The sequence below is a fragment of the Bos taurus genome, chromosome 21 (assembly GCF_002263795.3).
Source record: "Bos taurus isolate L1 Dominette 01449 registration number 42190680 breed Hereford chromosome 21, ARS-UCD2.0, whole genome shotgun sequence".
NCBI lineage: Eukaryota > Metazoa > Chordata > Mammalia > Artiodactyla > Bovidae > Bos > Bos taurus.
Window position 1 is genome coordinate 27,730,129 of NC_037348.1, and position 22,054 is coordinate 27,752,182.

General features: G+C 48.7%; 1 long non-coding RNA gene across 1 annotated transcript; it reads left to right on the forward strand.

Moving 5' to 3' along the window:
* The first annotated feature begins 4,306 nt into the window (after positions 1 to 4,306).
* Positions 4,307 to 21,699, forward strand: LOC104975366 (uncharacterized). Its single transcript, XR_814060.4, has 2 exons — positions 4,307 to 13,362; positions 19,752 to 21,699. It is a non-coding gene; the product is annotated as an uncharacterized lncRNA (long non-coding RNA).
* Positions 21,700 to 22,054: the final 355 nt, after the last annotated feature.

Sequence of the window (22,054 nt, forward strand, 5' to 3'; positions counted from 1 at the left end):
CCTGGTTCTCTCAAGGGGCCTTTTCCTGAATGACCTTCGCAGCTTTCATGATCCCTTTGTTCTACTGTGCTACCGTGGAGAGGGTGGTTCAGACCACCGAGCATCATCAGTGTGGCCTGGACCTACAGGCCACTCAAGTGGTTCTCAGTACTTACCAGGGGTGGTCCTATTCCTAGGCCACCCTCCCCTCCCTCTGCCTGGGGTTTCTCAGTGGGAAAGGGATGTCTTCACAGTCATTCTCTCCCAGCATCGCTGGAGTGAGGGCCACCTTCACTTTTTTTTTTTAATTGCTCCCATTACTTTTTTTAAATTTTAAGATATAAAAAAAATATGAACCATTTTAAAAGGTTTTATTGAATTCATTACAGTATTGCTTCTGTTTTATGGTTTTTTTTTAATTTTTTGGTCACAAGGCATGTAGGATCTTAGCTCCCTCCAGGGATTGAAACCCCACCCCCTGCCTTGGAAGGTAAAAAGTCTTAACCATTAGACCACTGGGAAAGTCCCCCACCTCCACTTTCATGTTTGTATTTTAATTGGGGAAGGGGCAGTAAACCTCTAAGCCCGCATGTGAGGTGGTGATTAGGATGAAAAGAAAACAATAATGAAGAGAAGGGGACCTGAGTGGGGGGTGCTCAACAGCCATAAAGGGGTTGATCAGGAAGGCCTCCCTCAACAGGTGATGTTTAAATAAGGACCTGGACCAGGTGAGCTAAGGAGCCTAGCAGATACCTGGGCAGAGTTTCCAAATAGAGAAGGGCAAGGCAAGCTGCAGAGGTTGATGAGGCTGGTGAGAGGAGGGCAGAGGGTGATGAGGCCCATGGGCTAAGAAGAAATGTATCTGGTCTTAGGATTCAGTTCAGTTCAGTTCAGTCGTTCAGTTGTGTCCGACTCTTTGCAACCCCACGAATCGCAGCATGCCAGGCTTCCCTGTCCATCACCAACTCCTGGAGTTCACTCAAACTCATGTCCATCGAGTCGATGATGCCATCCAGCCATCTCATCCTCTGTCGCCCCTTCTCCTCATGCCCCCAATCCCTCCCAGCATCAAAGTCTTTTCCAATGAGTCAACTCTTTGCATGAGGTGGCCAAAGGACTGGAGTTTCAGCTTCAGCATCAGTCCTTCCAATGAACACCCAGGACTGATCTCCTTTAGAATGGACTGGTTGGATCTCCTTGCAGTCCAAGGGACTCTCAAGAGTCTTCTCCAACACCACACTTCAAAAGCATCAATTCTTTGGCGCTCAGCCTTCTTCACAGTCCAACTCTCACATCCATACATGACCACTGGAAAAACCATAGCCTTGACTAGACGGACCTTCGTTGGCAAAGTAATGTCTCTGCTTTTCAATATGCTATCTAGGTTGGTCATAACTTTCCTTCCAAGGAGTAAGCGTCTTTTAATTTCATGGCTGCAGTCACCATCTGCAGTGATTTTGGAGCCCCCCAAAATAAAGTCTGTCACTGTTTCCACTGTTTCCCCATCTATTTGCCATGAAGTGATGGGACCAGATGCCATGATCTTAGTTTTCTGAATGTTGAGCTTTAAGCCAACTTTTTCACTCTCCTCTTTCACTTTCATCAAGAAGCTTTTTAGTTCCTCTTCACTTTCTGCCATAAGGGTGGTGTCATCTGCATATCTGAGGTTATTGATATTTCTCCCAGCAAGCTTGATTCCAGCTTGTGGTTCTTTCAGCCCAGAGTTTCTCATGATGTACTCTGCACATAAGTTAAACAATCAGGGTGACAATATACAGCCTTGATGTACTCCTTTTCCTATTTGGAACCAGTCTGTTTTTCCATGTCCAGTTCTAACTGTTGCTTCCTGACCTGCATACAGGTTTCTCAAGAGACAGGTCAGATGGTCTGGTATTCCCATCTCTTTCAGAATTTTCCAGTTTAAGATGTGGTGCATACATACAATGGACTATTACTTAACCATAAAAAAGGATCAAAACTGGGTCATTTATAGAGATTTGTGACTTAGTTTCTGTGGATGGACCTAGAGACTATCATACGGAGGGAAGTTAAGTCAGAAAGAGAAAAAGAAATAGTGTAAAATTAACCCATATATGTGGAATCTAGAAAAATGGTACTGATGAACCTATTTGTAAAACAGAAATAGAGATGCAGACATAGAAAATGGACATGTGAACATGGGCAGGGAGGGGACTGTTGGATCAACTGGGAGAATAGCATTGACATATATAAACCACCATGTGTAAAATAAGCAGTGGGAAGCTGCTGTATAACACAGAGAGCTCAGCTCGGTGCTCTCTAATGACCTCGAGGGGTGGGATGATGAGGTGTAGGGAGTGGGAAGAAGAAGGTTGGAAACAGCATTATTATCTATGTGTGTTGTTGTTATTTAGTTACTAAGTCCTATCCGACTCTTTTGTGACCCCATTGACAAAGGCATGCCAGGCTCCTCTGTCCATGGGATTTCCCAGGTAAGAATACTGGAGTGGGTTGCCATTTCCTTCTCCAGGGGATCTTCCCGACTCAGGGATCGAACCCACGTCGGGGGTCTCCTGCATTGGCAGGCGGGTTCTTTACCACTGGGCCACCAGGGGAGTGGGAGGGAGGCTCAAGAGGGAGGGCATGTATGTATACATATAGCTGACTCATGTTGTTGTACAGCAGAAACTAACACCACATGGTAAAGCAATTTTACTCCAATGATAATAATCATAAGAATAATGAAAAAAGGAGAAGACATGTATGTAATTTCACCCAGGGCCCAGCAGAGCTCCTAAAACCTTTGGAATGTCCTGAGTGGTGAGTGTCTTCTGTTCTTCATCAGGAGCCCTTGGAGCCCAGCTGAATTTATGCCAATGGGGTGACTGAGGATGGGGTCAGCATCAAAACCAAGAATAACCTCTTGGTTACTTGGAACTTGCAGCCCCACCCACTGACCCCTGGGAAAGGGTTTAGTAAAAGTTATTTAGTCATGTCCGACTCTTTGCGACCCCATGGACTATACAGTCCATGGAATTGTCCAGGCCAGACAGAACATTGGAGTGGGTAGCCATTCCCTTCTCCAGGGTATCTTCCCAACCCAGAGATCGAACTCAGGTCTCCCTCATTGCATACAGATTCTTTACAAGCTGAGCTGCAAGGGAAGCCCAAGAATACTGGAGTGCGTAGCCTGTTCCTACTCCAAGGGATCTTCCCAACCCAGGAATCGAATCGGGGTCTCCTGCATTGCAGGTGGATTCTTTACCAACTGAGCTATCAGGAAAGCCTGGGAAGAGGGTTGGGGCTACAGATTAAGCTCTATAAAAACTCTTTAATGAGGAGATGGGATGAGCTTCAGGGTGAGTGAGCATGTCCACCTGTCGGGGTGTGATGCAGCCCAGCTCCACAGGGACAGAAACACTGGCTCTTGGACCCCTCCAGACCTCCCCCAATGTACCTCCTCACCTGTTTCCTTTAAACGCCATTTACATTAAACTGGTGCTTGTAAGTCAGTGTTCCTCTGAATTCTGTGAGCAGCTGTAGCAAATTAATTGAAACTGAAAAGCAGGTTTCGAGACCCTCCAATTTATAGCTAGTTGGTCAGAAGCACAGGTGACAACCTGGGCTTGGGACTGTCTGAAGTAGGGGCTGTCTTGCAGGACTGAACCCCTAACCTGTGGCATCTGGTGCTCTCTCCTGGTAGATGATGTCAGGAGGGAATTAAATTTGTTGCAGGAAGGGGGATCCCTTCCAGGGCCCAAGAGTAGGCTGTTGTCTAACATTCGGAAATGAATTGTCCAAGGAGATACACATGCTGACAAAGCAAGAGACTTTATTGGAAAGAGGCTCCTGGGCAGAAAGAAGGAGATTAAGAGAACCCAGGAGGACTGCTCTGCCATGTGCCTCCCAGTCTTAAGTTTTATGGTGATAGGGTCTGGGATTAGGGTCTGGGTTGTCTCTGACCAATCATCTTGCTTGGCCCGTGGGAAGGGACCTTGGGCTTGGGACTGAGTCTTCTGAAGAGTTGACTGCCTCACATGCCTCTGGGACAGTCCTGTGCATGCGTGCTAAGTTGTTTCAGTCATGTCCAACTGTGTGTGACCCCATGAACTGTAGCCCTTCAGGCTCCCCTGTTTACGGGATTCTCTAGGCGAGAATACTGGAGTGGGTTGTCATTTCCTTCTCCAGGGGATCGTCCCAAGCCAGGGATCAAACCTGGGTCTCCTGCATTGCAGGTGGATTCTTTACTGTCTGAGCCGCCAGGAAAGTGGTACAGAGATGCTGGGCAGACAATGTGGGCCCAGGTTCCCCTAGGTAGCCACAGATAACAAAGGCCCTGGAAAGGCAGCTTCAGTCAGGGAAGGCGGAAAGGCTCAATGTGGGGGTGGGGGGTAGTGAGGGGTGGAGGGGGCTGAGCACAAAGCCAGCAGGACCCAGTGCTTCCCTCCCCCAGCCAGCAAGCACATGTTCCAGACAACCAGCCTGGGATGGGAGCTGTACCCCCCACAGCAGGAAGCCCAGGGTGGAGCTAGGGAAGCAGACACCAGACAGCTTGTTATCTGGAATTCTCTGCAGGGCAGGCCTCCCAGGGAAGGAAGAAACGCTCTGGCCCAGCCCACAGCATTGACAGGGCCTCATCCAAACAGGGGACGGGAAATGTGGGGAAGCTACTATGGAAAAAGCTTGCACTGAGGGGTCGGGCCAGCATCCCCGTGATCCATCCTTTCTTTCTTGGGGACCCTTGCAAGCCCAGCTCCTTCCACCAGAACCGAGGCACAGGGCCCAGGCCCCAAGGAAGGGAGTAAGGGTGGCTGTGGGTGGTTTTCCGTTTACTTTCTCTGCACAGCACTGTCGTCAACTCCAGCAGACGGCCTCCCCTGGCCCCCGTGACGTCTGGGGACACAGAAGTCCCTGATTCTCTGAGGGCTTCTTCTGCTGGGAACCACCCTGGGGGAGAGCCTCCGCTCCGGGCTTGGTAATGTCTTCAAAGCTTCAAAGACTGCAATGAAACCTGGTGCCTGGCAAGTGATGGCTCATTAACTCTGGCCCCATAATAATTATTATTTTTTTAATTAATTTATTTATTTTGGTTGGGTTGGGTCTTCATTGCTGTGCAGGCTTTTCTCTAATTGCTGAGACCTAGGGCTACTCTGTGGTTGTGGTGGGGGGCTTCTCATTGCGGTGGCTTCTCTTGTTGCAGAGCATGGGTTCTAGGTCACACGGGCCTTAGTAGTTGTGGTTCCTGGGCTCTAGAGCACAGGCTCAGTAGTTGTGGTACCTGGGCTTACTTGCTCTGCATTGTGTGTGATCTTCCTGGATCCAGGATTGAACACACCCATGTCTCCTGCATTGGCAGCTGGATTCTTTACCACTGAGCCACCAGGGAAGACCCTGGCCCCAGAATTCTTGTCTCCAGACAGAGAATGACAGGCCCAGAAAGGGTGTCATCATGCTTTCCAGCTACTGTAACAAAGCAGTACAGACTGGGTGGTTTATGAACAATAGAAATACACTCTTCACTGTCTGGAGGCTAGAAGTCTGAGATTGAAGTACCTATAGGGTTGGGTGAGGGACCTCTTCTGGGTGGCAGACTTCTCACTGTGTCCTCACAAAGGCGAAAGGGACAGTCTAAGGAGCTCCACATCTCTTATAATCTCTAATGAATAATCTCTAAACCCATTGATGAGGTCTTCATGACCTAAACACCCACCAATAAACCATCACACTGAGTGTACAGATTCCAACATGTGAATTTGGGGGGGACACGATGCTCAGACCATAGCAAAGGAGGTAGAGAGAGACTGGGCCACCTGAGCTACAGACAGTAGACTGGCTGTCTTCCCAAGTGCCCGGGGCATGAAGGCCACTGGGAGAGTAAACTCGGGGTGGTGATGTGTTGCCTGCCTGGGCTCCCTCAGTGGGCCCCACTATATCTATTCTTTCCTTAATAATGGAACCCTTGATTTTGAGAGTGGCACATGGCTATCTGAACCAATTCTGACCAATGGAATATGAGTGGCATCACCAAGAATAACTTCCATTCCAGGAATTAGGTGTTTTTTTCTTTTTAATTTAATTCAATTTTCTTTTCCAGGAAGTAGTTTTAAAAGGATAGGGCAAGTCCTTCCTCCCTTTTTATCCTTCTGCTGCTAGAATGTCAACATGATGGCTGGAGCTGAAGCAGTCATCTTGGGCGATGAGATAATCCTAGGAATGGAAGCTGCACATAGGTGATCCTGGGAGGGGTGGAGCCAGAGCCTCAATATGCTGCAGCCTCCTTAACAGACCTTCCTCCTCACACATGGAGAAACTGGTGTCTTGTTTAAGTCACTGTTGTTTTAGGATATCTTTCACTCACAGCTGAAGATAGTCGTAGCTGCTATACCACTCTCAGAGGTTTTAGAGTGAATTACATTTCTCATGAAAAAAGTCAACCAGTGATTACAAGTGATCTCACTGCACAGGAGCACCATAGCTAAGCTCAGGCAATTTACTTAGGGATGACCCTGGTCTTGTCAGGGACAAGGCCTCCTACATGTGGCCATGTTACCATGACTGTGGTGACAATGGTGTGTGTCTGTGACTTGTTCAGTCACTCAGTCGTGTCCAACTCTTTGTGACGCCATGGACTGCAGCAACCCAGGCTTCCCTGTCCTTCACTATCTCCCAGAGTTTGCTCAAACTCTTGTCTGTGGAGTCGATGATGCCATACAATTATCTTGTCCTCTGTCATCTGCTTCTCCTCCTGCCCTCAATCTTTGTCAGCATCAGGGTCTTTTCCAATGAGTTGGCTCTTCGCATCAGGTAGCCAAAGTATTGGAGCTTCAGTTTCAGCATCAGTCCTTCTAATGAATATTCAAGACTGATTTCCTTTAGGATTGACTAGTTTGATCTCCTTGCAGTCCAAGGGACTCTAAGGAGTATTCTCCAGTGCCACAGTTCAAAAGCATCAATTCTTTGGCGCTCAGCCTTCTTTATGGTCCAACTCTGGAACTTACAGGCACGCAAAAGAAGGAAACCAGCTCAGGTGTCCAGGGGCAGACGGAGCACCCTTTTACTCTCCTCCCCTCTCCAACCCCCCTGGAAATGGCAACTGAGCACCATCCCAAGCAGACCTGAGGGATGGGCAAGGGGCACAGGTGAGTAACGGTGGGCTCCTGCCTGACATACTTTCAGAAAATAAAAACAGGCATGACTGTATAGATTTGTAAGCCAAGGTAGAGGAGACTGCAGCTCAGCCCGTGTGCAGGAGGCAGCCCAGGTAGAGGTGCTAGGCTCCCCAGCACCTGGGGAGGCTGTGAGCTCAGTCTGCAATTGAGGAACAGGACTGGCTGGGGGCTTTCCTGCAGGGAAGGGGAGTGATGGTGGAGGGACTGTCCACAGAGCCTCAGGGTGAGCACTCCGCTTACTTGGAAGCTCCACCAGAAGGCTGGCATTGTCCGGTTTGGGCTTGGAAGTGACCCTGAGGGTATCACTGGCCAGGTCTCTGGGGTGAAGAGGCCCAGCCCCCTCCACTGAAGGCTACGGATAATGTATTACCGATGAGTCACTCTTTGGACGGAGCTGGAGCCAGTCTTCTCGGGAAGGGGAGAGGCCTGCTGAGGAAACAGCCCTAGACCACAGGGGGAGCCTTGCTGGCTGTCCAATCACCTCAGTCTCGGATGTGCAAACTGGCAACTGAAAGAGATAGTCACCACAAGAGAGAAGGACCCGGATTAACCAAGTAAGAGCCGTCCTGGGAAGACAGATAATAAAGGCGATGAGCAGAACTTAGAAATCATAGTTAATATCTCAGATGTTTGAGGAGGTACTGCATTCACAAAACAAGAACAAGTAGCCAGAAAAAGGAAAAGTCAGGGAACAAGAAAAAGTTCAGAGAGATTAAAAATGTGATTGTTATACAAAAAATCAGGAAAAGGACTGGAAAACAGAGTCAAGGAAACTTCCCAGAGTAGGGCAAAAAGATGAAAAATATGAAAGACAGTTAAGAGTTGTGTGGTGTCAGTCCAGGATGTCCAAAATATGTCTAATATCAGTTCAGAAACTAATAAGATTCAGCTTAAGCAGTGCTTAGGGATAAATTTATAGCTTTAAATGTCTACATTAAGAAAGGGATTTCCCTGGTGGTACAGCAGTTAAGATTCTGTGCTTCCAATGCAGGAGGCACAGGTTCTATCCCTGGCTGGAGAATAGATCCCACAAGCCATGAGGCCAAAAAAAAAAAAAAAAAAAAGAAAGAGGAAAAACCTCCAAATCAATAATCTAACATCTAATCTTCCAGCTAAAAACACTGGGGGAAGAAAGGAGCGAAATAAATCTTAACAAGGCAGAAGGAAAAAAATAATAAAGATTACAACAGAAATTAGTGAAACAGAGAATCTAAAAACAATAGAAAATTCAGTGAAACCAAAAGCTGGTTCTTTGAAAAGTTCAACAAAATTGACAAACCTTTAACTAGATTGACTAAAAAAAAAGAAGATTCAAATTACTAGAATCAAAAAGGAAAGAGAGGACATTACTACCAACTTTATGGAAATAAAAAGGATCATAAAGGAATACTATGAACAGCTCTACGTCAGCAAGTTAGAAAACTTAGATGAAATCAACCAACTCCTAGAAAGATACCAGTTACCAAAACTGACTTAAAAAGAAATATATGGGGCTTCCCTTAGGGCTCAGTGGTTAAGAATCTACTGTTAATGCAGGGTACACAGGTTCAATTACTGGTCTGGGAAGATCCCACATTCCTCAGGGCAACTAAGGTACGCACAACTACTGAGCCTGTGCTCTAGGGCCCGTGCTCTGAAACAAGAGAAGCCACCATAATGAGAAGCCCCAGCACGGCAACAAAGAGTAGTCCTGGCTTGCCGCAACTAGAGAAAAGCCCTCGCAGCAACGAAGACCTAGCACAGACAAAAAATAAATAAAGAAAATTATTAAAAAATCATTTGCCAAAATCCAACACCCCTTCATAATAAAAATTACTCACAAAGCTAAGAAACAGAAGGAAATATCCTCCACCCAACAAAGGCATCTGTGAATCACCCACAGGTAGCATCGTATTTGGTGAAAGACTGGACCCTTCTCCTCAGATCAGGACCAAGACTGCTTTACCACGTTTATTCAAAGTGTGCTGGAGACTAAGCTGTGTAACTGTCATCACTGGACATAAGAATGCCTGGTCAACCATAATACCATTTCAGGAAGTGCTTCCTGGGAATGCCAGGGGCAGAAATCCAGGGAAGGGGGTCAGAAATCCAGGGAGGGAGGAACTGCTGGGATGTGTCTGGCTGGTGTTGAATGCTTATAGTTTTTTGTTTGTTTTGTTTTGGGGTTATTTTTTGGCCTTGTAGCATGTGGGATCTTAGTTAGCCAATCAGAGATAGAGTCTGTGCCCCCTGCAGTGGAAGCCTTTAATCACTGGATCACCAGGGAAGTCCCTGAACACTTATGTTTTAAGCGTTTTTCTGGATGTTATATTATATTCACAATAAAGAGGGAAAATAGGAGGAGAGAGATGAGAGCAAGTGTGAAACCCTTCCATGTCATGTTATTGGAGGCAGATGTGGATTTGAGACTTTTTCCCCTGGTTCATGGTCATATTTGAAGATCTCTTCCCCACCCTGACCCCCTCATCCTCCCCCAGGAGAGGGGACCCTCTTGAATATTGCTCCTACATCGCTGCCACCCAGGCAGACTCAGCCTCTGACCCAAACTAGACGTTCTGTGCTGGCCAGCCAACCATGCCCAGCTGTCTTCCTTAGACATACGTCTTCCTGCCTCTTCTCAGGCAAAGTCATCCTATTTTTTGTTTGTTTGTTTTTAATTTTTTTTCCCTTGGTTTTTAAAATTGAAAAAAAAATTTTTGCAAGTTCATCTTAATTGGATGTTAGGTAGTGTGCATTTTACCAGACTGGAGGCTCGATATTTTTGTATGTTGAGAAATATTTTTGAGGTTTTTATTCTAAGATGCAAATAAGTTACTCAGAGTTTTTTGATCGTTTTTGGTCTTGCTTTTGTGATTTGTCAGGTGAATTTGGAGCTGAGCTCAGCCTAGACCGGAGAGTCTGGTTTAACCCTGAGCACCCACCCACCCCTGTTTCTCAGTGAATCTGTTACTCAGTGAATGTGAGGTTCCAGTCTGGCTGGTGAAGGTGGAGCCCCATGTGAACACCCAGCACTGGTCTTTTCTCCTTACAGTGCTCTTCACAGGCATGTGCGAGTGCCCCCAGGGAGCACTCTGCACACCCTCACGGCTCTGTCTTGGCAGCAGTCCCCTTGGGGTCCTCTGTCCTAAGAACTCTAGCTGCCTTTATCTCCTTGGATGTCCAGCTCCATCTTCTGAATTTGGGGAGCCCTCTCTGTTCATCCAGTAGGCCCCTTGTGTGCTCTGCAGCCCATAAACCTCTCGGGCAGTGAGTGGGGCCACCACGGGGCTCACCCATCCATTTCCCATCTCCCAGGGACCACCGTCCTTCCTTGACCAATGTCCTGTTGTTCACGAGCTTGTCTGGTTGTGTTGGTAGTTTCAGGAGGGAGGGTAAATCTGACCTGTGCAACTCCATCCTAGGTGCACCCCTGGTAGGTGGGCTGTACCACGGGTGGAACAGGACAGAAGGTTCTGAGCACAGGGCAGGCAGGGGTCTCAGAATTTCTCTCTACTGCCTTTTTTCACAGGCAGGAGCTGGGGAGGGAGGAGGCCTGAGGAGACAAAAGAGTACAGGGGAGAGAGGAGAGCCAGAGGATCAGGGGACCCTGCGTGATGTCAGCAGCACAGAGGCCCAGAAGCCCCTTGACCAGAGGGCCGGGTGAGCCCCAGCACAGCTCTGGCATTCAGGCTGTGGTCCATGCCTAGGTGGGGTGACCAGGTCCTCGCTTTTGATCACCAGGGAAATATGATTCCCTGGGTCCACCCCACTGAGATTCGCCTCCATAACCCTTCTTTCAAAGTCACCCTCTTCTCAGGCCCCAGTGCTGGGTCAATCCATCCAAGGCCAGCCTCTCGGCCTTGGTCCTGCTGGCCTCTCTAGTTCACAAGCCTGAGAACAGTCCGTTTGTTTGGGTAAAGCCAGAAACCCTCAACAATTCTCTGTCCTGAAATTCTCAAGAAGAACTTGTTTGTTTTTAACTTGAGCCTCTGCCTGGAAAATCTGAGTGACTTCAGCGACAAAACCCTGGACACCAGTGCGTGCATGTGTGCTAAGTCACTTCAGTTATGTCCAACTCTTTGTGATCCCATGGACTGTAGCCTGCCAGGCTCCTCTGTCCCTGGGATTCTCCAGGCAAGGATACTGGAGTGGGCAACCATTCCCTTCTCTGGGGGAATCTTCCCTACCCAGGGATCAAACTTGGGTCTCTTATGTCTCCTGCAGGTAGGTTCTTTGCCACTAGGGAAGCCCCCTAGTACCAGTAGGATATTCAAATGAACCACACAGACCACTGGCCCCCACCTTTCTCTGAACTTCATCAGGACGTGCAGGGCTGTCTGTGCTGAGGCAGAAGACTGGCCCACAGGGAAGTTCAGCCTTTGCTGATGGTGGCCTGGCTTCTTGTCCTAGTGCTTCCACAACATGGGACAGGGCCCAGCCCCTATTCTCCCTGGACGGATGTGTCTGGCTGTTGGTTTCCTTAGACCACATGGCAGGCCCAGTCACCCCACGCCAGGCCGAGACTGCCTCCCTTTTGGGGTCTCCCTTGGCCTGAGCATACTGCAGGGCCCGGGAATGCCGGCCTTCCATCCTCCTTCCTTCGCTGCTCTCCAGAGGACAAAGACAAGCATCCAGGCTCCTCTGCCAATGGTGGCTGCCCCGTGTTCACTGGGGCTATGACAGCCCAGTGCCCTGGTCAACACTTGTCTCTGCGGGTGAGTGTGCTTGGTTTCTCCCTGCTAGTGGGTATGCTTGGATTCTAGAGTCCTTGAGGGCCCCAGGGATCATCAACTAAGACACGCCCACACTGGATGCTCAGCCTGAGAGGTCTTCCCAAGCCCTCAGTCTGGACACAGGCTGGCCTGGCTGGAGGAGGGCTGATGCTGATCATCATCTTTGGCCCCAAGCCAGTCCCTCAGGGATGCAGCCACCCCAGCTGCTCCTGCCCATTCCATGGGGGGTGATGTTCACCACAATCTGTCTCTCAGCTGCTCTCCACCCTGCAGGGTTCCCAGGCCCCAGACAGCTAGGAGACACAGCTCCTCACCTTTCTCTTTTGAGCACCTGCAGGGAAGATGCTATAGGCACTAAGGGAAGATGGAATGAGGCCCAATGAGTCCTACTGCAGGAGATTATGCCTGTCGGAGGATGGAAGGCCAGTATCCTCCTGACAGCTGGTACTGGAGCCTGGGGTAACACGCATCGGCTCAGTGCCTTGCAGCCATGATCTTGTCCCAGGTGGCATCTTGATCATCCCCATTCTGCAGATGGAGAAGGAGGCTCAGAGGGTTTGTCTGCTTGCTCAGACTCACACAGCCAGACAGGCGCTGGCCAACACGGTAAAATGCCAGATCAGTCCCAGCAAGAGACAGGCAGGGAGAGTACACAGAGGAGGTGGCTTTGACCTAGGCTCCGGGGATGGGCTTGCAGACAGAGAACAGAGAGGAAGGGCAGAGAACAAAGGGCATAGACGAATCAGGGTGCTGGCTATCCACTGAGCCTGGCCCTGGGGTGTGTGGCAGGGGCAGGATGGGCTCAGGTCTGGGTACCCCCCGCCACCCCAGGTCGCAGGGGTGTGGAAGGTATTCTGCTAGGCAGTGACTCCTTCCATAGGGCTAGACCTGCTGGGGCCTGAAGCTGGTTATGAAGAGAAATCTAAAACAGGTTTGTGGGTGAGTCAGTAGCTGGGAGTGCACAAAAAAATAGGCCTCTTGGAGGTCTTCCCTCAGCTCCTGCAGATCGGGTGGCTGCCCACGCCTGCTTGCTGGACGGCCAGGACCACAGTGACCCAAGGACCAGCGGGAGCAGGTTTGCTGGGCCGCAGGGTGCCTTCCTGCGGGACCTGGCCTCACTGTTTTGTCTACAGTGCTGCAGGGGGTGGGGGAAGGGACGCTGGCCAAGGCTACATCTGAGACCTTGTTCCCAACCACAGACGGGGCGGGTTGGTCGGAAAATATTCCTTTCCTGAGACATAGAAGCTCAGCCTCTTTGAATCACTTGGCCACTTCCTTCCTGTGTGTGTCTTACGCACACTGGCTGGGGGACCAGGCGGGTTCAGGGTGTGTTGTTGTTGCTTGTTTTTAAGTTTATGTCTACTGTCTTGTTCCTTTTCAAGTTGCACGAGAGAGGGGTGGGGTTCGTCCTAAGAGGCCTTTGTCACTGAAGCGGATGTCGGAGATGACTTGGGTTTTCTCTGCAAGTGAAAAACCTCTACTTGTGAGAATGAAAAGGAAGAAGGGTCTCCTTAGGGCCACAGGTAAGGACCTTCACAGGTGACATCATGCTTAGTCTCAAATCAGCCTCAAGATGCAGGTAAGACAGATAAAGAATGTGAGGACCAGGGAAACTGTGGTTGCATCTTGGAGCCACTGTTTGCTGCATCTTAAGTCCAAGTTGTTCCTGGACATCCATGGGCCATGTCAACATTCCCTCCAGTGTCTGTGCCAGCGGGCACCCAGTCTTCCCCCACCCCTTGTCTCCGCTCTGCTAAATGTGTCTGCTAATGGTTTCCTGAGATCAAGGGAACTTTGGCTTGCCAGTGTTCCTTTCTCTTTAGGTAAACAGAATACAAAGGGGTTTCTCCAACATCCTTGGCTGTGACTCACAGGAGATGACACAATTCATGTGGCAACCCCATACACACACACACACACACAATTGTACACATGTATATATGCATATGTGTATAAACATGTGTACATGTGTAGACAAATGTTTATCTATAACGGAGATAATTTTCACAAGAAACACTGGCTGTATGTGCCCCGCACTCAGCCTCTCTGTGATACATGCACATTTTCTGTATAGTTGCACACACACAAACATGTGAATCTGTAACTGATGCAAAATTTAGGAAACATCAACTCGCCCTGTATGTGATACACTTGATGTGTGATCCACCCCATTTTCTGCCAGCTGTCTCCTACTGAACTGTGTCCATACATTAGTGATCATAGTTGATGTGTCAATGGTTGGCAAGCACTGAAAGGGAAGTGGTTGTGTTGGTGGGCCTCATAGTCCCGCACCCCATGCCCTGGCACCTGCACTCCATGCAGTCAGGCATACCTCCTTGCCAACACTTGTAATTTGATTTTTATTCTAGTTGGATCTAGTCTAGTGAGTGTGAACTAGTATCAATTGTGGATTTGATTTTTACTTCCCTGTCAGTTAATGATGTTGAACATCTTATGACCTCTTTGTTGAAATATCTATTCAGATCCTTTGCCCATTTTTAATTGGGTTATTTGAGTTTTAGTTGTTGAGATGTCACGGTTCTTTGTATATTCTGAATGCAAGTTCCTTATCAGATACACGATTTGCAGTTTTTTCCCTCCCATTCTGTGGGTTGTCTTACTTTTGTTGCCTTTGCTTTCGGTGCTGTATCTAGTCTAACCCAAGGTAATGAAGATTTATTTCTGTTTCCTTCTAAAAGTTTTATAGTCTTAGGTATTTCATTTGGATTTATGTTTCATTTGGAGTTAATTTTTGTATACCATGTGACACCTCAACAACTGAGAGAGTCATTTCCTAGGCAGGTTGATAAGAAGTCTAGGGGTCCCCAAGGAAAGAGGGGTCTGGAATTCTCAAGGAGGAAGAAAGGACAAACTTTTTTTCCTCTACATTCTTTAGGATTATATAACAATAATGTATCCTGCCTGAGGACAGTCTCTGGATTAAACCTTCTGGCTAATTCTGTTATCTTAAAATGTAAATTATGGGAGTAGGTCTGGTCTTTACAAGGATTATATAACAATGTATCCTGCTTGAGGACAGTCTCTGGATTAAACCTTCTGGCTAATTCTGTTATGTTAAAATGTAAATTATGGGAGTAGGTCTGGTGAGGTCTTTACAACCTCCAGACATTCTTTGGATTCATTGGATAGTATATAACTCCATTGCTAACCTACCTCTTCTGATGTCTATGTCAGAAGCTTTCTCTATCTCCTTTATACTTTAACAAAACTTTATTACACAAAAACTCTGAGTGATCAAGCCTCGTCTCTGGCCCCAGATTGAATTCTTCTCCTCTGGAGGCCAAGAATCCCGGCATCTTTGAGTGGTTCAACAACAACCTTTCACAACCAAAGGGCCTTCAACTGATTGGGTGAGGCCCACCTGTTTTCCAGAGGATAATCTACTTTACTCAAAGTGTACTAATTCATATGTTAATCACATCTAAACAATATATTCACATATATATCCATATATACATATGTGTGTATGTGTGTGCTTAGTCACTCAGTCATGTCCAACTCTTTGTGACCCTTTGGACTGTAGCCTGCTGGGCTCCTCTATCCATGGGATTCTCCAGGCAAGAATACTGGAATGAGTTGCCATGCCCTTCTCCAGGGGATCTTCACAACCCAGGGATCGAATCGTGTCTGCTGTGTCTGTTGGATTGCAGGTAGATTCTTTACCCATTGCTGCTGCTAAGTCGCTTCAGTCGTGTCCGACTCTGTGCAACCTCATAGACAGCAGCCTACCAGGGTCCCCCATCCCTGGGATTCTCTAGGCAAGAATCCTGGAGTGGGTTGCCATTTCCTTCTCCAATACATGAAAGTGAAAAGACAAAGTGAAGTCACTCAGTTGTGTCCAACTCTTAGCGACCCCGTGGACTGCAGCCTATTAGGCTCCTCCATCCATGGGATTTTCCAAGCAAGATTACTGGAGTGGGGTGCCATTGCCTTCTCCAATATATATATATGTGTGTGTATATATATATATATATATATACACACACATACATATATACATATACTGTGTGCCTGAGTAGTTGGGGCAAATTATGGACAACAGATAAGATATAAAAAACAAAAAAGCCCAACTGCCACTTCTGAAGAGCCTGGAGCAAAGCACATGCCCCCTGCACACACAGCACCACTCAACACAAATCACCTAAGCCCCACTCCGGCCCCACCCCTGGACCCACCCTGACCCTCACCCCATATAAGAAACCAGCTCACCACCACCCACACCTCAGGGAGCAAGTAAGGGAACCTATTGTTTATTCTCACTGCTCCACCTTCCCCGCTGCTGTAGCAGAGATCCCCACCCCCCCCACCCCAGTAAAGCCTTGCCTAAATCTCTTGTCTGGCCTCTGATCAATTTCTATTGATTAAGGAGGCCAAGAACCCTGGTCGGTAGTTGGGAGGAGCCCACCCATAGGCCCCGAGGCAGCAGAAGGCACTCTGGTCCTGGCTGGAGGCCTCCACAACCTTCTAGGTCTGCAGGTGGGTCCCACACCCTGATGGCCTAGGACCCCCACTCATGGCCACCCCTGTCCTGGGTGTCTTGGCCCAGGCAGAGGTATGGAACATGAGACAGGATCGGTTTGGGGCCCACTTTGGGAGATATGAAGCAGAGCTCAAGGGGAGAAAAGATAGAGGCTGAAGAATCACACTTGAACTGGGCCCCACGTTGACTCTGATCAGCTTCTAAGTGCAGGGAAACGCTGCTCTTAGCAGCTAAGCAGCTGCATCCTCCTTGGGCCGGGAGGTCAGCAGGGAGATGAGACCCAGGTCGTTTCCAGTCCTCTTAGCCTAGTTCCAGCTGAGCAGAGCCCAGTGGGCATCAACATGACCTCATCCAGATGCCGAGTGCCTCTCCAGCCCCCACCCCTTGGCCTCCGGAGGTATGGGGACACTTGTCACTTCTCAGGGCACACTGGCCCTTCTCCTCTGGTCCCCACTGGGGCATGCGTTTGAGGTCAGCGGCTGTGTGCCTGGTGTCCAGCCACTCTTGGCTCTGCCCACCTCCACGTCCTGTGGCACCAGCAGCATCACTCAACAGCTGTTTGCCCACACCTGATGCAATGCTTCTTTTCTGAGGATGTGATCCTGCTGCTACTGCTGCTGCTGCTGCTAAATCAATTCAGTCTTGTCCGATTCTGTGCGACCCCAGAGACGACAGCCCACCAGGCTCCCCCATCCCTGGGATTCTCCAGGAAAGAACACTGGAGTGGGTTGCCATTTCCTTCTCCAATGCATGAAAGTGAAAAGTATAAGTGAAGCCGCTCAGTCGTGTCCGACTCCTAGCAACCCCGTGGACTGCAGCCCACCAGGCTCCTCCATCCATAGGATTTTCCAGGCAAGAGTACTGGAGTGGGTTGCCATTGCCTTCTCCATGTGATCCTGCAAAGGGACTCAAAACAGTGAAGGCAAGTGAAGAAGGAGGGCTTGTGACCAAAGAAACACCTACTGCTCATCAAGAAGCACAATTTCAGGCTAGGGCTGTCCACTCCCACAGTGGGCAGTGCTGCTGCTGGAAAGCAGGATTCTGCTTCATTTTCTTAATGATATTTTTTTTGATGTGGACCATTTTAGAAGTTTTTGTTGAACTTGTTGCAATATTGCTTCTGCACGTGGGACTTTAGTTCCCTGATCAGGGATCAAACCTGCACTGCATGCATTGAAAGGTGAAGTCTTTAAATTTTATTTATTTATTATTTGTTTTTGGCTGCGGTCAGTCTTCATTGCCATTCGGGCTTTTCTCTAGTTGCAGCAAGGAGGGGCTACTCTCTAGTTGTGGTGCCTGGGCTTCTCTTGTTGCAGAGCACAGGCTCTAGAGCACAGGCTCAGTAGTTGTGGCACACAGGTTTAGTTGCTCTGCTGCATATGGGATCTTCCTGTACCAGGGATTCAACCCATATTCCCCAAATGGCAGGCTAATTCTTTACCACTGAGCCACCAGGGACACCCAGAAGGCAGTCTTAACCAATGAACCCCCAGGGAGTTCCCAGAATTCCTCTTTTGATGTTGTATTTGATATGCACACAGTCCGCTCGCATGGATGCAGAAGTTCTCACTGGGCATCTTCATCCAGGCTCACACCAGCCAGGACACCCAAACAACACACACACTCTGCAGGCGGGCGGATGCTGCTTTGGAGTGTGGGTGACCAGACCCCAGTTCCCTGCCTCACTGTTCCCTTTACCTAAATCTGATTTCCAGCCCTTTTCAGATTGCTTTCCACGTCCTTCTGTCATGCATGTGTAAAATCTATTCACAACTTTATCAAAACATCTCTTTGGGAAAAAGTGAGCTTGGGAAGAAAGTGTGAACGTTGAGTCCTGTTTTTCCAAAAGACTCTCCATCTGCACCCCCACTGGAAGCAGAGTCATTTTCACGAGCTGCTTGGGAATTTCCTGTTTATTTACCCGGGCTTCCAGACAAACCGGGACTCCGGCCCCGCCTCCCCCCACGGCAGTCAACTTGGCACAAGGAGACGTCTGGCCCGGCTGGGGAGCTAAGAGTGACTCACCTCAAACCTTCCCACCCCAGCGGCCCCTGCCCACCGTGGGCTGCAGCAGATGGAGGCTCCGGGCACCTGGGACCAGAGGGAAACCCCCACAGGACACCTTCCAGCAAGAGAGAGGAGACAACCAGATCTCAGCCTGGAACAGAGCAGGCCTGTCGCCCCTCTATTCTCCCTGCAGCAGAATTGGGGGTGGCTGTGGAGGAAGGACTGTGCCCCCCTTTCAATGGCTAAGTCAGAGGTCTCTCTTGGTAACAGTCACATTGCACTTGAAAATATGTGGGTTATTTTCAAATATCTTTTGATATTAATTTCTAATATAATTCCACTGTGATAAGAGAACAGACTCTGTATGATTTCATCACCTTTAGACCAGGACATTTTTGCACCTTGTTTTACGCCCCTGGATATGTTCCAGTGTCTCCTGATTTATAGTCTATGGGAACTTGAATAGAATTTGTATCCTGCTGTTGTGTGAAAATTGTATAGATCTTTATTATATTGAATTGGTTCATGGTGCTTTTCAGATCTAACTATATACTTCTACTTCTCTGTCTAGTCTTTCTATTAATTTTTTGTGAGTCTGATATTGAAACTCCAGTTAAAAATCTTTATTTATTTACTTAAAAAATAATTGTAATATGTAGTGACTTTGTTCTGTATTTTCCAAGTTTCCTGTAAATGTTGTCATACTTTCATAATTTAAAAAAGAAGAAAAAAAAGAGAAACGTGCCCCTGAGATGGGCATAATGTGTACACAGGAGATCCCCAGAGAGACCAGAGACACCTCCCTGGGCAGACATGCTACCAGGCATGGACATGCGCACGCACATGCGCACGCACGCACACACACAGAGGCACTCATTCCCCTCAGCCAAGGCCTCCTGTATACTCACTTCCTCTTCCTTCCGTGAAGGCCACATCACAGCCAGGCTTGTGGCTGCCCTGCCAGGCCTGACACTGGGAGTCTTTTCTCTCGGAGGCTTGCAGGCAAGACCATCAGACAGGCCAGCCTCACCCCTGAATCCACTCTGGGGGCAGGGAGAGGGTTGCAGGGAGGGTTGGTCCCTTCCCCGCTGCTGCCCCTCCCGTTGCCTATGGCCTCCGAGCCCATTTTGAGCCCCTGCTGCTCTGCTCTACTATTTCTCAGACTTCAGTAGGTAATTCCACAGTCAGGAGGGAGCAGCCTCCATGGTCCAGGGCTGCGGAGGCCAGGAGGTAGATGGTCCCTCGGAGCAGGAAGCCACAGGGCCCTCAGCCAGCGCGTCCTGGGTCCCCCATGCCCCCAGCCCCACCAAGCTCACCCCGCCCACAGGCCTGTGGCTGGCGGAGCAGTCCAGTGACGGGTGATCAGCAGTGGCAGGTTCTCTTCAATTCTTTCCTTTCTTCCAGGTTGATTTCCATCTCAAGAGAAGTCCCAAGATTCAGAGGATTCAGACAGGAAGAGAGATGAATTCTAGGAACGGAGTTTTCATGATGGTTTAACTTCAACATAAGTGGAGATGGTCCTTCTCCCACCTCTGTGTGTGGGTAGTTGAAGGGGACACCTGTCCCTCAGGTCACTAAGCTGGGCTTGCCAGAGAAAATCCTGATGCCTACGTGCTGTGGACTCAGTTTCTATGTGACAACCCTGCATCCACAATTCCTACCTTAAGCCCTAATCTTCTAGGTTATGGGATGAAGAGGGGGCCTTTGGGAGGTCATGAGGGTGGGGTCTTCAAGAATGGGATTCGTGTCCTTTAAGGACAGCCCAGAGGAACTTCCTTGGTGGTCCAGTGGCTAAGAGTCTGGCTCCCAGTGCAGAGACTGTGGGTTTGATCCAACATGACACATGTCGTGCGGTGTGGCCAAGAATAAATAAATAAATAAATAAAATACTAGGAAGTGGGCTCTCACCACACATGAACCTGCTAGCACCTTGATTGTGGGACTTCCCAGTCTCCAGAATCATGAGAAACAAATCTCTGCTGTTTATAAGCTGCTCAGGCTCTGGAATTCTGTTCTAGCAGCCCCAACAGATTACTACACCAGTTAAATTTGAGTGGAAAGTCAACGGAAAGCTGTTGTTAGTATAAGTATGTTCTAAATATTGTCTTCATCATTGATCAGAAATTCAGATTCAACTGGGTATCCTACATTTTATTTTTTCTTTCTAATCTGGCCACCCTACCCATACCTTCTGTCTGAGGCTCGTTTCTCCTCCAAGAAGCAGCTGACTGGGGGATGCGTATGGTCCTCTTCCCACAGGCCCTCTACCCTGCCAGGGGTCGCTCCTGGTGGGTCCTTCCCCTTCGTCAGTCCTCCCAGCCCTGCTGTTCTTCATTCTGCCCAGTTGGCCCTTCCCACCCCATCTGGCCCTGAGCCTCCGGGGACTGGCCTCCAGTGCTCCTGAAAGGTGTGCACCCTAGCCGTCCCTCTGTCCCCGCTGTCCCCTGGCCTTGCCTCCAGCTCCTCCACCCTCTCTGGGCCTCTCCTCCAGCAGAGGTTCACCGAGTACTTTCTCAGCTCCAGGCCAGGTGGAGCGGGGAGCAGTGGGGGGAAGCAGGACTCCAGGGCCCAGACCATCTACAGGGTTTGCAGAGGGCCTTCTCCTTGCTGTGTTCTCACATGGGGGGAGTGGGGAGGTGGAGGGAGGTGGAAGGAGAGAGAGAGAGAAGCAGCTCTGGCCTCGTCTTATAAGGACATTAATCCCATCACAAGCTCCCCAACCCCATGACCTAATCACCCCAGAGGTCCCACCTCCAAATCCCATCATATTGGGGCATAGAATTTCCATATATGAATTTTGATGGGCACCCAAATATTCTGTTCATCACCATCTGTAACAGAAAGCAAAGACAAAGGAGCATCGCAACTATTACCCTACCACTTTCAGCAGACAGGGATCCCCAGCAAGCGTTCTTCACAGCCAGATTCTCCCCAGGGACTCGCTGCCCTCTCCTGAGGCACGATTTTCACCATCCACCCTTGGGCATCTGGGAGTCCAGAGCATCCACAGGAGATGAAACCCAATGGGTTTCATCCATGGTCACAAAGCACCTGCCATATGGCTGCCAGAATCACAATACCTGAAGCAGGAAATAAGCACAAACATTGACCAAGTAGGAAAGGGCCCTAGGGGTTTTTTTGGAGGGTGGACGTGGTGGAGAGGAGCCTTCAAAAAATATTCAAAGGTTAAAGCTACTTTTAAAACATTTTTCCTTTAGAGGCAGTGATTTGTGATTATATCTATTGCATATCTCTTTCAGGCACCCAGAGAAGAACTTTTTAACACATGGTATCAAAAAATCTAACTGATGTCATTGATCATTTTTAAATAAAAACTTGTTTTTGAAGTGGATTGCTTGCTTGATTATTCATTTTGTTTCTCAGCAGGGAAATGAATGGATCTGACATATCCCCAACCCTCTTGTTGGTGGCAAAGAGATTGGTCTTTTTTTATCATAAACAAAGCGTTGAGGACTTCCCTGGTGGTCCAGTGGTTAAGACTTCACCTTCTATTGCAAAGAGTAGGGGTTTGATCCCTGGTCAGGCAGCTAAGATCTCATATGTTTTGCAACTAAAAAACCAAAACATAAAACAGAAGCAAAAAGAGACAACTCATTGGAAAAGACCCTGATGCTGGGAAAGACTGAAGGCAGGAGGAGAAGGGGATGGCAGAGGATGAGATAGCTAGATAGCATCACTGACTCAAT